Here is a 15291-nt window from a genome sequence, read left to right on the forward strand (position 1 = left end):
CAGATGCCAAACTCGCAGTCAGACGAATGATTCCCCCGCGTGCAGACGCCAAACCAGAGCCGTGAGCTGGCTTGTAATTGTAAAAGTGGTGAGTTTCTCCATAGAAACCAATTTGTGTTTCTGGTCAGAAACAAGTACTTCGATATCTTCTCTAGCTCTGATATGTGGGGCAATTACATTTTTATGTCCTGCAATATTAGAACGGTTGTTAAACACAGGGGCAGTGAGTGACAGAAATCATCTGTGAACGACTGAAACAAAGCAGCAGAACTTTAGCCACCTATATTTCAACTGTTGTTTGTTTTCTGTTGCGCAAATACAGTCTGTAATTGATTGAAGCTTTGCTTAGAATCAACCCAAGCTAAAGCTTCCCTGAATGAACGTTCTCAGAACTTCCCTGATGTTCTGGCGAGGTTTTCCTCAAAGTTGCGAACAAACATTCTTTCAGTCACACTAATAGAATGTTCGTTCAAAGTTATCTGGTCTTAATAATGTTCTCAAAATGTTACAGATACATCATTCACGGAATGCTTTGTTCTGAAACTTTTTTAGTTGGAAGTTCGTTTAAAACTTTTTGAAATGTTGATACTTTGGAACGACCGTAGAACAATAAAAAGAAACATTAAAATGAAATGTTCCCTTGACATTCACATAACCAAGATATTTAATAAAAATAAAAATAAAAACAATAAAAAAAAATTTTAACTTAATTTTTCCCGTAAACTTTAGTTGGATGTTTGTCTAGCATTTTAACATTCAAATGTTACTGCTTGTTTCAGAAATTTCAGAGAATATTAATATTATATACAATATTTAATATATTATATCAAATGGAAAATTATAAAACGGAATGTTTCCCGTAACGTACGCATGACCAAGAACAAGAAAAAAAAAAGTTTCTAAAACATTTAATAACTGGATGTTTTTAAAACATAACGGAAATGCAAGCGAAGCGTTCTTGGAAGGTGTTTTTAAGCTGGTTTTAGCTAGTTTCCTGGTCCCTCTTAAACCAGCAGAACAGACCAGTTAGCCACCTAAGGCTGGTTTTAGATGCTTATTTTAGTCGATATGCATGTTAGCATGGCTCATCTTTCAAATACAAACCGGTGTGACGTTTGTTCTTAAACAGGTGCACGGTAAGTGGAAAGTTCCTAATGTTCTTGACCTATAGCTGAAGTTTCCTGTCATCTACAATCAATGTTAGTGAAAACAGACACAACTTCAAGCGACGACTCCAGATGTCCACGTTTCATGTTTCTGGGAGCCGTCCTCGTCTTCTGGATGGCCTTTGATGAGAGACAGAAACCCTTCTGCCAGGTCTCTAATCTGCTTCAACCTGTCACTTTTCATTTGCATGCATGTGTTTTTTTGTTAAAGATATCATTCTACATTATTGCAGGATTCTCAGTTTGTTTTAGGGTTTAATTTGGTGCTTGAATAAAGTCAAGACTTAAAATGTGCTGCCAAATCAAAAACTCCTGGTTTGTTTTGAAGTGGTTCCTTCAACTCGGATCTAACTAAACATCTGCTTGTGTGGTTTGTGTTGACGGCATTAGATTTTGTTCTGCTAAATCAAGGAGCTTTGCTTTTTTTGATGTGTTATTGACCCTTATCAGCTGAATCAATAACTCTGATGAGATTCAATGATGCACAAAATTAGCTAGAAGATCTAAGATTTTACATAATGCTAGTGTTCTGTGTTCTCGCGCACACACATACACACACTGTAAATCACATTTGAAGCATGATTGATGCATTTCATAGACAGCATCACATACATTTGTTACATACTGTACATTCGAGATGTCCCAGAATGCACTGTGGCAATTATTTAACTTTATGGTTTTAAGAAAATATAATAGCGCTTTTGTACATGCAGATTCTGTATTATTTTCATGCAAAGTAAGTGTGAATTAAAAATATTTTTATTTAAACTTTAAAATGTGTATAGGTAGTATTTATACAGTTTTAGCTTTTAGTTTTTAGTTGTTTTAATACTACAATTGATTGCTTCTGTTGTCCTCATTTATAAGTCGCTTTGGATAAAGACGTCTGATAAATGACTAAATATATTATTATTATTATTGTTGTTCTTTCGTCTATATAGTTGTTATTAATTTTTTTCAGTTTCTTTAAAGTTGTGTAAAAATTAGTTCTTAGCAATGCATATTACTAATCAAAAATTAAGTTTTGATATATTTATTGTAATTTACAAAATATCTTCATTGAACATAAAACATCTTTACTTAATATCCTCATGATTTTTGGGTATAATGTTGACTCATACAAAGTATTGTTGGCTATTGCTACAAATATACCCAGCGACTCAAGACTTAATTTATGTTATTAGGCCCTTGTGATGTATCTTTCAAGACTTCGGCGATCATTATAGTAGCTTTTCTTTTCCCATAAGCCCCAGAATCGCTTCTCTGACACTGACAGCCAACCCCGTCTCCAGCCAATCCCAGTCAATGGAGCTCGTCAAGAAGGAATGCCGTTCCAATGGTAATCACCCCTGAGGTTACGGATTCGGGGGAAGTGACCTGTCGAAACAATGGCACGCAGGTCAATGGATCCCACAGTGCTGAATTCAACTCCCAGAATGCTAAGCTGTCATTGCCCAGTCACGCTCGCCCATTTGGGCTTTAAGGATCTGAATCGAGAGGGTCCATCCATCTCTGAAACAAGCGGCGGTGGTTAGAGGTAACCGATCTTGACACTCTGATGCCCGTGAGAAGCATGTCTGACTCTTCCGACTGAAAACGATCCCCCCTCCATCATCCTGAAAGCTCCAGATTCACAGCCAACTCTCATTACTTACCTTTGTCAACAAGGACGCAAAGACCTCGACAAGTCTATCAACGACTTTGAATACACTCCATTGGCTATTCTGGCCAGCGTGAAGACTTTCTTTTAGAAGCGAGAGAAAGACAGACTCCTGCTGCACTCTTGAATGAATAACGGGGATCACAAAGAAGGGAATTCGCGGGAATTCGGTGGCGGCGAGCGAGCGATGGGATATACTATGGCGGATTGTAAAGCAGTCATGTTCCTTCTCAGGGCTTTCCAGAGTCATGGAAATTTTAAATCTTTTTTTTTCTAATCCCAATATGTTTCGGATAAATGCATGCCATGTTGGAAAAACATTTGGACCGCAGCGTTGGTTTTGCGGTTGACGATTGCACCCGGTTTGGTATTTCACTTATGAGGTTAAAGAACACACACACACATACCTATAACCTATCTGTTGATCTCATATTGACATACGACCCAATGCTAACTCTTAACACCCATCTTATCGTCTACTAGATGAAAACTGTCCAATCGCGATGAGACGAGACACATTCGAGGACTCGTTCATGTCTGGAGCACACAGTTTAAGAGGTTTTACTGTATATTTGAGGATATTTTCAGACATTATGCATCACTCAAGCTCAGCAGAACAAGATTAGACACATGCACACTGGGAAATCTTTACCTAACATCGTGTGCTGGAAACATGACCGGATTTACTTAAAATTTATTTAGCGTTTTTGTACATTTCAAATTAATTGAAATCTTAATCTATATCTAAACTTGTGGCCAAAAAAAATACAAAAATAAAAATCGGTTTATGCAATAATTCATTAAATAAAAAATGAATAACTGTTTTATTTAATTATTAAATAAGCTATTTTTCTTTAATATATTTAGTTTTTTTTATTTAATTACATTTATTTAATTGATTATAACTATTTAACTTATGTAGCCTACTTATATATAAAAAAAAAACTTGAAAACTACAATTATTAATATTTAAATATACACATTTTATTCTTGCATGTTGGGAATACAACAATTGTAAAGTTAAATATCTCTAATATTAAATAAATATTTGTTTTATGGTGGGGTTAATCTAATGTCAAATTTTCGGCAAAAGTTCGGCACGCTTGAATTGAGTACAAATGAAGATAATATTATATATTTTTTACATTTGAATTAACATATGTCAAAAATGTTAATTGTTTTCTAATGTTCAGCATATACAGTACTTATTTATTTTAAGTGAACTTGATCAAAAAAATGTATTAATAAATAAATCAGGCTTTTGTAAAATGTCATTTTTGTGTGAACTTTAACAGTTAGGCGACATGATGATGGCTCATTTGACAAGTTTTATTATATATATTCATAATGAGTTTCTTACAGATTAATATGTATTCCCAGGGCAGTGCATTGGATGGATGAACAGGAGTGAAGTTTAACAGCTGGATCACAACATCTGTGCTCAAATGCCACCCAAAACTGTGTGACATAATCTACTGAAGTCAAATTTCCAGTTAGGGTTTCTTTAGGATTAGTGTGTTTCGTGGAGCTGGGTTTGAGTCGTTTGAAGGTTTAACTGTACTGGCTGCACAGAAACTGTTGAATGACTCGCCTTGCAATGTCTATCATTAGCTGTCAACACGAATGCACGCTGATATACACGTGTTTCAGTACTACTTGAAAAGTACTAAAAGAAACCATTGATTGTGGTGCCCAAGCTAAGGCTAAGTGGTTATTTGAGGAATGGCTCAAGGTGCCAAGTTGTACATCTGCAGAGGAATGCCGCCAGCGTGCTGTAAGAAACACGATCCTCTCGATGCATCTTCGTGCAATGACAATCGTGCAGCTGTATCTGTTGAAGAACACTTTTAACTTGAAGCTGCACAAAGAGCTGCTCTCTGGGCGCAGGGAAAACAAATCTTGAACATATAACTGTATTTATTTCTTTGGCTGAAGCTTTTGCGGATGGGTGTTTATTGTTATTGTTTGGTCTTAATTAATGCTATGTTGACGACCACTGTCACATTCACCAGCGAGCAATGATCGAGTCTCACGCAATGTGCGGTTAAATCCGAAGGCCAGAGCATTGAGAGGAAGACAGACGTGAAAGAGGAAATACACAAAGCAAGGTTTTCTTTCTTTTGCTTTTTTTTGAGATGCACGACTCCTATCCTGCCTGATTTATTATAGCGCTGCAGATTCACTCTCTCGATCAAGTCATCACCCAGCTAACCGAAATATGTATGGCTAATGTAACCATTCAATTCTGCAAATGTTATTTCTGAGTGTGCTTGGAATTATCAACGCATTTCAGTGTTTTAAAAACATTGGTTATGAGAATGTTAAGTGAACATTCCATTTTATAATTTAGAAAACGTTGTGGAAGTGTTACTTTTGAATGTTCTCTGAACATTGTATATGGAATGCTTTTTCTGGAAATGTATTAGTTGGACGTTTAAAAAAAAAATAATTCTAAGAACGTTTCGCTAAAAGTCATGAAAGTGTTATTTTCGAATGTTCTTCGAATGTTGAGTTTTTTTCAATGCTTTATCAAACTTTCTTGGTTGAACAACCATTAAGACGACATTCAATTTTATCAATTTGCAGACAGGGAATGTCAGGAATGTTACCTAATTAGGTATAACATAAAAAATAAAATACAAAAGTTAAAAAAAGTCCAGCCAAAATGCTTAAAAAAAAAATAATAATAATAAATAACATTATTAAGACCGGATAACTTTGAAGTAACGTTCTATTAACGTTACCGGAGGAACTTTGAGTGAACCTTAACAGAACTTTAACCGAAGTTCTAAGAACTTTCCCTGTCAACTGAGTACGGACCCCAGTGTTTTTGCCAGCCAAGCGTGGAGATTCTCTTTAGTAGACGTTGACTCACACGGCCTCGTCTCGTGACAGACCCTGAAATACACCGCTGGTGAAACGGTCGTTAAAGAGCCTTATTTACTAAGGTCAGGAAATCTCTTCAGGGGCCTTCCATTGGGTCTGAGGCATTGAGGGACCAGCGGCCGCCCCAAAACAGTTAATCCTGCCTAACTCCAGGCGAGCGCATGTCTCCTGACAACACGTCTCCCAGAACTGTGGTTTGTGTGGTGTAGAGCCATTCAGAGGGTTTCAGATCGGCTTTTTCCTCCAAATAGAACAACTGGACTCCAAATAAGATCAGTTTCCAAAGATGACTGGCAATTGGATATTAACAATAGATATTAGGACTTGATTTTTCTTTCTTTCTTTTTATTTTGACAATATTATCAAAATTAAGTGAGTTTATGCTTGAAACAAGAAAAAGAAAATCTCAATTTCAACTCATCACACTGCAAAAAAATAAAAATAAAAAAATATTATATATATATATATATATATATATATATATATATATATATACTTTTTTTCCTCTGCATTTTCAATGCAAATATCTTACAATTTCTAAACCAAGATACATCTATGAGTTAATTTATTTAAGTGAGTTTATAGTTAAAACCAGAAAATATCAAATCAGGTTACATTTACATAAATCATTAATATCTGCCAATGGGTTGAGAAAAATAAACTTAATTTGAAGGGGATTTATTTTTTATTTTTTGAACCCATTGGCAGATGTATTATTTATGTATACATGTCTTGATTTAAGAATGTTTATATATAAAGGAAGAAAAAAATATTATTTATGTTTTGTCATGTAATGACAAATGTTTGATTTGATACTGAGATCTCTGACTTTTGGGAGATTTATGAATAAATGCATGTTGATTTAAGAATGTTAAAATATTTGTACTGGAAAGCAACATAATATTGAGTAAGCAAATCATGCTTTGCAGTGTAATGAGAATTGTTTGAGTTGATATTGAGAACTCTTGAGAAACTATAAGCCCTTGTAGAAACATCTGAGAAAGTTGCTGCACAACTCTATGTGTTCTCCATTTAATCTTATCATTTTGTACGATAAATTAAGATGTTATAAAGATCATATTTACAATTCCCCTAATAGATCACGCCGGTCAGTCATGCATTTCATTTTGATTTAGAAACAGCAGCAGCGTATGATGCATTAAGAAGGTTAGCGTGTGTGTGTGCGTGCGCGCGCGCGTGTGTGTGTTTGTGGCTCCATTGCCCCAGACAGGGCAGGGGCCTTGGGGTCAGAAACACAGGCCTAATTTAGGAAGTGGTTCATGACCAGCATGGAAACTATTAACAGGGCTGGTCTGTATGCCATGCAACTGTTAGACCCATTCCACTACCACTATATCGGCCCAAACGTGACCTGCAGCACGCTTTATGCACTGATTATAGCTGCTTTTGGCAGATTAGAGTTTACATGATGGTGATGTAGTTTACAGTTTGCACTGATACAAACAATCAAGCAGTTGAGATTAGCTATATAGTAAATATTGCTTTGCATGGATTACTGTATGAATACAGATACAGATGTATGTGGAACTTTATATGAAGAGATGGGAGATAATATAGTTCCCTTTCAGACGGTCACTCCCGACATGATGTCGATGGCCGACGAAATTGGGATATCGCTTCGATAGACCAATCTACTTCGAGTGTAAACTAAATGAGCCAATGCAATCGGCATGCAATTATTGCATCCAGCTGCCGCTGATGACTGCGTGAGTTTCTGGGTTCAGTCGTTACCTGGCAATTACAATTTGTGTTACAATTTTGTGATGATATGAACAATAAAACAACAGAGATGTGCTATGTAATATTTAGTCGTTAGCAGACTTGTTGCCAAGCCAAAATATCAATGATTACACTGAAAAAAAAGTAACACATTGAATTTTTTGTTATGGATACCACAGGGAAAAAAAATATTTAAAAAAAGAAATGAACAATGTATATATGTAATAATTAAATTACAACTTACACTACTACCTCACCTAGATGGGCATTTTCACGCAGATACACTGATTTTTTTCACTCAGAAATTGCAAGTAAATTTACATTTTTACACTGTAGTGCCTTTTACATACCTAGTTGTTAGTATCCTTTATATTGATTCTTCAGTTAAGTACTTATTACAAGAAAATAATATTTAAATCTTTCTACTAAACTTTCATGTTTAATTCAGTGTGTTAGATGTCAAATGTACTAGCAATTTCTTAGTAAAAATGGTTTCAAAGTGAATCCTTCACATTTTTCTGTGTGGTTGCAATGACTTGAGAACTTTATGTGTTTATTTTGCTGTCCTTTCACCTTTGCTGCTAATATTAACAGCTGGCGTTTCCATAACTATTGCGTGACAACCTTTTTTTTTTTTCCGGTATCGTAAAGTTCACCGCAGTGCCTTCAATACTCGGGAAAGTTCCTCTCTCTCCATCTCCAAAATCTTTTTTTAACCCCTTGACCACACAGAAACGCTTTTTTCCTGATAGTGTGGTGAGCGTGCGTAAGACCTGACCTTTTTTTCCTCTGGAAACGCTCTGTAGTGTGTTACCAACAACATGGAGGAAAAAGTGAACAGCAGTGCTGACTTACACGATCTGGTATTTTTAGGGCCACGCTGGACGATGCTGCCAACTTACAAATGACTTCTCGCCCAAAATTCGCCTGCTGTGTGAGTACAGGAGCGAATCTCCTCAAATAAACTGACCAGAATGTTTCATGTTTCTCCCTAAATGAAATTAACCTTCCAAGATAACCAGCCTGTTCTCAGGGGTGTAAATCAAGAAAAATTTGATCAACCAAAAAAACTAAAATGCCTGCACACAGAAAGACATACAGTTAGACCAAGACAAGATGGGTATTTGTAAGAAACAAATTCATCATTGAAAACATTTGTTTTACTTCAAATCCATTAATTCTGGCTAAAATCAAAGTCCATAATCCATAATAGTGCTTCCTCCAGTGTAAAAGTCCATCTCACATCAAAATCCACACACATTTTGAGCTGTTGTTGCTTCTAAACGCTGCTTGATCTGTGCAGATTTCTCTCCTGATTCAGACCAGACCATTTTTTTTCACTGGAGGAAGCATTATTATGGATTATGGGATCATATTTTAGCCAGATGTAATGGTTTGAAGTTAAAAACGTCTCAATGCTGGATGTGTTTCATCTTTTGTCTTCTCCAGATGTTAACTGATCGTCTGGAGTGCTGTGGATTATTCTGATGTTTTTATCAGCTGTTTGGACTTTCATTCTGACGGCACCCATTCACATCCATTGATGAGCAAGTGACACAATTTCTCGTCGAAACTCGTCGATGCATGTGTTCCTGAAGCGAAGCTCCGGTGGCCGGCTCTCTTTCACCAGGGCTTCCTCTCAGCTTCAGCTCTTTTGTGCCGTCTGAGTGGGGCTCTCCATTCACATCTAACAGTGGGATAATAGCTTTCTCATCCTCATCCCCCTCCCGTCCAATTCACCACTCTAATTGTGTTCCTTTGGAGCAGAAGAAGAGAAGGAGGGGGAAAACAAGGCAAAAAAAAAGCTATAGTTCTCCAAGACTCTTCATTCATCCGACCACTGCACATTGTTTTGGAACAACAAACCGTGAACCCCTTATTCACAGAAGCTCCCGGGACGCTGATGAGGTGCAGGTTTAATCCCCGCTGTACCAGTTTATGGAGGTCTCCTCATTGGTGTTCCTGCATTAGGTTCTCGTGTGGGATTCAAAAAACACTCAACAATAACGTAATCAGCATGTTTTCAACACCCTCCTCTCGTAGACCCCACAAAACCTTTCAGACGAGCCGTTTTTCGAGTCGGATTAATTGGCTGGAAATGGCTTTACGTACTAATTAAATATTGCTGATTTTCCTTTGCATTCGAAAGTCGGTGGGTTTTCATGTTTTTGCAAAGACATGTTTGGCCACATGCAAAAAAAAAAAAAAAAAAAAAAAAAAATATATATATATATATATATATATATATATATATATATATATATATATATATATATATATATATATATATATATATATATACGATATCTGCCAGTGAGATCAGAAAACCTAATTCAAAGATAAATATTTATTTATTTATTTATTTATTTTTTGTACTTTTTTAAAATACTTCCGCAAATTAAAAAAAAAAATATATATATATATATATATATTTTTTTTTTTTTTTCTTATCCCAGAAAAATAAACATCAAATATTTATTTATTTATTTTTCATTGTTTAGTTTTCCAATACATATATGTAAATATTATTTTAAAATATTTAATATAACAAGAATAAAGTCAAAATATTTTGAGAATAGCCAAGCAATAATAGCAATAAGCTTTGTGCTTATGGTACTTTTAATATAAAGCAAATCTCAGATTTCAAATTCCGTCAGTTTTTCAGCAAAATACAAAGAATAATGTGTTTTTCATGCTCTTCAATGTGGCGTGACAGATCGCTGTCTTCAACTCATTTTAAGCAGCGTGTGAATCAATCATCTTTTCGATTACAATGAGACATTTGTTTCATGACCTCTGATGTTCCTTCACATTTGTTTTGTGCTATATTTTCTAATAAAGAGGAAAAACACTTGTATAATTTGTATTTCATGATAAAAACGGACAGAATTTGAAAAGCAACAAAGCACAAAGCTTATTATACAAATAGCATTAGACCAATTTTTTTAATTATTTACCTCAGAAAAAAACTACAATATAACTTAAAGGGATAGTTCACCAAAAAATGGAAATTACTAGAGATGTTCCGATACCCTTTTTCTCTTCCCGATACCGATTCCGATACCTGGGCTCAGGGTATCGGCCGATACCGAGTACTGATCCGATACCTGGGTGTGTATCTGTATATACAGCTGTATATACTACTAGCCCTGTGTAAATTTCTAGAATTATTTTATGGTGTGCTTCAGACTTATCCCTTAATAAAACATGAACAAATACATGGTTAACTACTGTATTTATTACAGTATTTTTATTATCTGACATGAATTTGACAGTAATATTATTTAATTTCTTAAGCGAAAAAGAACTTCAAATGCAGCCAAAAATCTAACACCGCAAACTAAAAAAGGTATTTTAGTATTTTAGTTTTACAATATTAGTGTATAAAAAACTGCAACAAATAAGTCTAGGAATATAAAAAATTCTATATTAATCAGATAATCTCTTTACAACAAAACAAGTAAAAAACAAGCAACCGTCTAGGCATAATTATTATTATTAATAGAGACGTATTATTACTACATAGAGACGTAGCTAAATCTACTGTAGGCTACAACAGTAGCTTAATATATTGTCAATTTACTCGCCATGAAGATCTTTGAGTGTCTGTGTTTATGATATGACAGTTTTCTCAAATGAAACGTTAAAATTCTCATGAAGTGACGGTTTATGTGTTCGTGTCCACATATAGTGACACACAGCATAGACTACAAAACAGCGAGCTCCCGTGCATCTGCGCCCGTCTCCCACAGAGATGTAGACTTTGCAGGAGTAATATTTAAATAGTATTTTGCAGTTTAATATTCACAGACACTAGTATATATATTCGGCTACAGTCTGGAGCCCTGCGCTTAGACTAACACGGAAGCGACTGAACGCAGCTGCGGGTAACGAATATACTCAAACTTACTACCGGTTCTACAGAGACGCTGGTATCATCACATTTTAAAATTTTCAGCACCGTCTTGGTAGTGAAGTGCCAGTACTTGTGGCATCCCTAGTCGCCGTTTTACTGTCTGGTTGGTCCAGTCTGAAATACTGCTAAACAGCGGACATACTGCTAACCACTGATCTGTAATATAGAAGCGGCTTCACTGTCTGTTGGCAGTTTAGAACGCGATGAGCGATCCAGTCATATATAGATCAGTGCTGCTAACGCGTTTTCATTTCTTCTTCGCTGCTCTAAACAGGGGTTGCTTGTGGCATTACAGCACATCGTCCTGTGTTTGCAATGCATTCTGAGCAGCGAAGAAGAACCGTGCAGCGGTTAGGCAAAGCTAGCGTTCATAACTAGGTCTTGAAAATGGTATCGGATCGGTATATGGGTTCATGTACTCGCCGATGCCGATGCCAGAATTTGTTGTGGTATCGGAGATATTTCCGATACTAGTATCGGAATCGGAACAACTCTAGAAATTACCCCATGATTTACTCATCCTCAAACCATCTTAGGTGTATATTACTTTCTTCTTTCAGACAAACACAATCAGAGATTTACTTTAAAATACACTGATTCTTCCAAGCTTTATAATGGCAGTGAATGGGTGTTGAGATTTTGAAGTCCTATAAATTGCATTCATCCATCATAAAAAGTGCTCCACATGGCTCCGGGGGGTTAATAAAGGCCTCCTGAAGCGACTCGATGTGTTTGTGTAAGAAAAATATCCATATTTACACATTTATAACCCATAATCTCATGAGAGAGTGTTGTTTTCTTATTTCCCCCTGGACTAAGAAAAAAAATTAAATTTCCTTCAAATTAAGTTTAGTTTTTTGACCTCATTGGCAGAATTTTTATTGTTTTTTTTTGTTTGTTGTTTTTTAAACTATACAATTTTCTATTTTGATATTTGTATTGGAAAACAAGACAAAAACACTGTTTTCCCAGAATTTTATGTCTGTGAAATATTGCAGAATTCTCCCTAAAAATCAACACGTTTTTTGATGTGTCTCACTTCCTAAATCCCAACGGCTTTATTTGTCAGATTCACATGTCTGCCAGGCTGAAATTAACAAGTCTCGAAGCACATCACCTTCTCACAAACAAATGTAGAGGATGCTTTCAATTAGGTAATATGACACAAGATTTTCCCTAGTGTTTCCAATAAAACAGATGAAATGCATTAAAACCAGAATTTAAAATCTAAACCAACATAATCAAGATGGATCCGCTTTATGGAACGAACCAAAATCCAAACCAAAATCATGGCATGAATCAGAGTTTGGGAGGGTTTAAAGACAGGCCGACGTCCAGACAAAAGCACTGATCAAAAGTTAGTTTTTACGTTATTAGTTTATCAGAGGAGTTATTCATCTAAAGCCTTGAGCAAACATTACACGCTTAACCTCTGACCTGCAGCTCAAAACAATCTTGTTTCATTGCCGATTTAAAGAAATAAAACATCGGGGTGGAACAATTCTATGGAGCCAAAAGAGTCTCAATAAAGATAAATGCACACACTACATTCACATATGCACACACATAATTCATAAATACAAACACAGGATACACAAATGCGCACAAAATTCACAAATGCACACACAAAATTTAAAAAGCACAGAAAATTCACAAATGCACACACAATTCAGAAATACACACACAATTCAGAAATGCAAACAACATTTACAAATGCGCTCAAGATTCACAAATGCGCAGGACAAGATTCAGAAATGTGTTTCTGATGCACACACACATATATCTTGATTTACAAACTGCTTGCGGTCTGTGAACTTCACGGCATTTGTGTGTGAATTTTGAGACTCCCCTGACTTGGCTCGACACACAAATGCCTTTTTTTAAACAGGGAACAATCTCCCTTGTTTTAGCCAATCACAAGAATGCACCCCACGTGGGGGATTGTTTACTTATAAGCCAATCAGCAAACAACTCACTTTCCTCACGCAGCGAACGACTCACTTTCCTCAGCGAACGATTCACTTTCCTCACGCAGCGAACGACTCACTTTCCTCAGCGAACGACTCACTTACCTCACGCAGCCGGCGACCCACTTTGCGCAGCCGGAGAGTCACTTTGCGCAGCAGGAGACTCACTTTCCGCAGCCGGAGAGTCACTTTCCTCTCGCAGCGAACGACTCACTTTCCTCACGAGTCATGCAGCGAACGACTCACTTTCCTCTCGCAGCGAACGACTCACTTTCCTCACGCAGCGAACGACTCATTTTCCTCTCGCAGCGAACGACTCACTTTCCTCACGCAGCGAACGACTCACTTTCCTCACGAGTCATGCAGCGAACGACTCACTTTCCTCTCGCAGCGAACGACTCACTTTCCTCACGCAGCGAACGACTCATTTTCCTCTCGCAGCGAACGACTCACTTTCCTCACGCAGCGAACGACTCATTTTCCTCTCGCAGCGAACGACTCACTTTCCTCTCGCAGCGAACGACTCACTTTCCTCACGCAGCGAACGACTCATTTTCCTCTCGCAGCAAACGTCTCACTTTCCTCTCGCAGCGAACGACTCATTTTCCTCACGAGTCATGCAGCGAACGACTCACTTTCGTCTCGCAGCGAACAACTCACTTTCCTCACGAGTCATGCAGCGAACGACTCACTTTCCTCTCGCAGCGAACGACTCACTTTCCTCACGCAGCGAACGACTCATTTTCCTCTCGCAGCAAACGACTCACTTTCCTCTCGCAGCGAACGACTCATTTTCCTCACGAGTCATGCAGCGAACGACTCACTTTCCTCTCGCAGCGAACGACTCACTTTCCTCACGAGTCATGCAGCGAACGACTCACTTTCGTCTCGCAGCGAACAACTCACTTTCCTCACGAGTCATGCAGCGAACGACTCACTTTCCTCTCGCAGCGAACGACTCACTTTCCTCACGCAGCGAACGACTCATTTTCCTCTCGCAGCAAACGACTCACTTTCCTCTCGCAGCGAACGACTCATTTTCCTCACGAGTCATGCAGCGAACGACTCACTTTCCTCTCGCAGCGAACGACTCACTTTCCTCACGCAGCGAACGACTCATTTTCCTCTCGCAGCAAACGACTCACTTTCCTCTCGCAGCGAACGACTCATTTTCCTCACGAGTCATGCAGCGAACGACTCACTTTCCTCTCGCAGCGAACGACTCACTTTCCTCACGCAGCGAACGACTCATTTTCCTCTCGCAGCAAACGACTCACTTTCCTCTCGCAGCGAACGACTCATTTTCCTCACGAGTCATGCAGCGAACGACTCACTTTCCTCTCGCAGCGAACGACTCACTTTCCTCACGAGTCATGCAGCGAACGACTCACTTTCGTCTCGCAGCGAACAACTCACTTTCCTCACGAGTCATGCAGCGAACGACTCACTTTCCTCTCGCAGCGAACGACTCACTTTCCTCACGCAGCGAACGACTCATTTTCCTCTCGCAGCAAACGACTCACTTTCCTCTCGCAGCGAACGACTCATTTTCCTCACGAGTCATGCAGCGAACGACTCACTTTCCTCTCGCAGCGAACGACTCACTTTCCTCACGCAGCGAACGACTCATTTTCCTCTCGCAGCAAACGACTCACTTTCCTCTCGCAGCGAACGACTCATTTTCCTCACGAGTCATGCAGCGAACGACTCACTTTCCTCTCGCAGCGAACGACTCACTTTCCTCACGCAGTGAACGACTCATTTTCCTCTCGCAGCGAACGACTCATTTTCCTCACGAGTCACGCAGCGAACGACTCACTTTCCTCACGCAGAGAGCAACTCACTTTCCTCAGCGAATGACTCACTTTCCTCTCGCAGCGAACGATTCACTTTCCTCACGAGTCACGCAGCGAACGACTCACTTTCCTCACGCAGCCGGAGACCCACTTTTCGCAG

Source organism: Carassius carassius, chromosome 50 (assembly GCF_963082965.1).
Source record: "Carassius carassius chromosome 50, fCarCar2.1, whole genome shotgun sequence".
Taxonomy (NCBI): domain Eukaryota; kingdom Metazoa; phylum Chordata; class Actinopteri; order Cypriniformes; family Cyprinidae; genus Carassius; species Carassius carassius.